The sequence below is a fragment of the Ipomoea triloba genome, chromosome 16 (genome assembly GCF_003576645.1).
Source record: "Ipomoea triloba cultivar NCNSP0323 chromosome 16, ASM357664v1".
Classification (NCBI taxonomy): Eukaryota; Viridiplantae; Streptophyta; class Magnoliopsida; order Solanales; family Convolvulaceae; genus Ipomoea; species Ipomoea triloba.
Window position 1 is genome coordinate 4062090 of NC_044931.1, and position 1738 is coordinate 4063827.

A 1738-nucleotide genomic window follows, 5' to 3' on the forward strand; every position below is an offset into this window, starting at 1 on the left:
GGATCCGAAGATCGAAATGAGACTTAGGTTATCTCAACCTAACTCACTCAAAGGCAGACAGACAGCCGGACTCATAAGGATCCGAAGATCGAAATGAAACTTAGGTTATCTCAACCTAACTCACTCAAAGGCATGCAGACTGCCGGATTCATAAGGATCCGAAGATTGAAATGAGACTTAGGTTATCTCAACCTAACTCACTCAAAGGCAGACAGACAGCCGGACTCATAAGGATCCGAAGATCGAAATGAGACTTAGGTTATCTCAACCTAACTCACTCAAAGACAGACAGACTACCGGACTCATATGGATCCGAAGATCGAAATGAGACTTAGGTTATCTCAACCTAACTCAAATGCAGACAGACTGCCGGACACATAAGGATCCGAAGATCGAAATGAGACTTAGGTTATCTCAACCTAACTCACTCAAAGGCAGACAGACAGCCGGACTCATAAGGATCCGAAGATCGAAAGGAGACTTAGGTTATCTCAACCTAACTCACTCAAAGGCATGCAGACTGCCGGACACATAAGGATCCGAAGATCGAAATGAGACTTAGGTGATCTCAACCTAACTCACTCAAAGGCAGACAGACAGCCGGACTCATAAGGATCCGAAGATCGAAAGGAGACTTAGGTTATCTCAACCTAACTCACTCAAAGGCATGCAGACTGCCGGACACATAAGGATCCGAAGATCGAAATGAGACTTAGGTTATCTCAACCTAACTCACTCAAAGGCAGACAGACAGCCGGACTCATAAGGATCCGAAGATCGAAATGAGACTTAGGTTATCTCAACCTAACTCACTCAAAGGCAGACAGACTACCGGACTCATATGGATCCGAAGATCGAAATGAGACTTAGGTTATCTCAACCTAACTCAAATGCAGACAGACTGCCGGACACATAAGGATCCGAAGATCGAAATGAGACTTAGGTTATCTCAACCTAACTCACTCAAAGGCAGGCAGACTGTCGGACTCATAAGGATCCGAAGATCGAAATGAGACTTAGGTGATCTCAACCTAACTCACTCAAAGGCAGACAGACTGTCGGACTCATAAGGATCCGAAGATCGAAATGAGACTTAGGTGATCTCAACCTAACTCACTCAAAGGCAGACAGACAGCCGGACTCATAAGGATCCGAAGATCGAAATGAGACTTAGGTTATCTCAACCTAACTCACTCAAAGGCAGGCAGACTGCCGGACTCATAAGGATCCGAAGATCGAAATGAGACTTAGGTTATCTCAACCTAACTCACTCAAATGCAGACAGACTGCCGGACTCATAAGGATCTGAAGATCGAAATGAGACTTAGGTTATCTCAACCTAAGGATCTGAAGATCGAAATGAGACTTAGGTTATCTCAACCTAACTCACTCAAATGCATGCAGACTGCCGGAATCATAAGGATCCGAAGATCGAAATGGGACTTAGGTTATCTCAACCTAACTCATCGAAATGAGACTTAGGTTATCTCAACCTAACTCACTCAAAGGCAGACAGACTGCCGGACTCATAAGGATCCGAAGATCGAAATGAGACTTAGGTTATCTCAACCTAGCTCACTCAAAGGCAGGCAGAATGCCGGACTCATAAGGATCCGAAGATCGAAATGAGACTTAGGTTATCTCAACCTAACTCAATCAAAGGCAGATAGACTGCCGGACTCATAAGGATCTAAAGATCGAAATGGGACTTAGGTTATCTCAACCTAACTCACTCAAA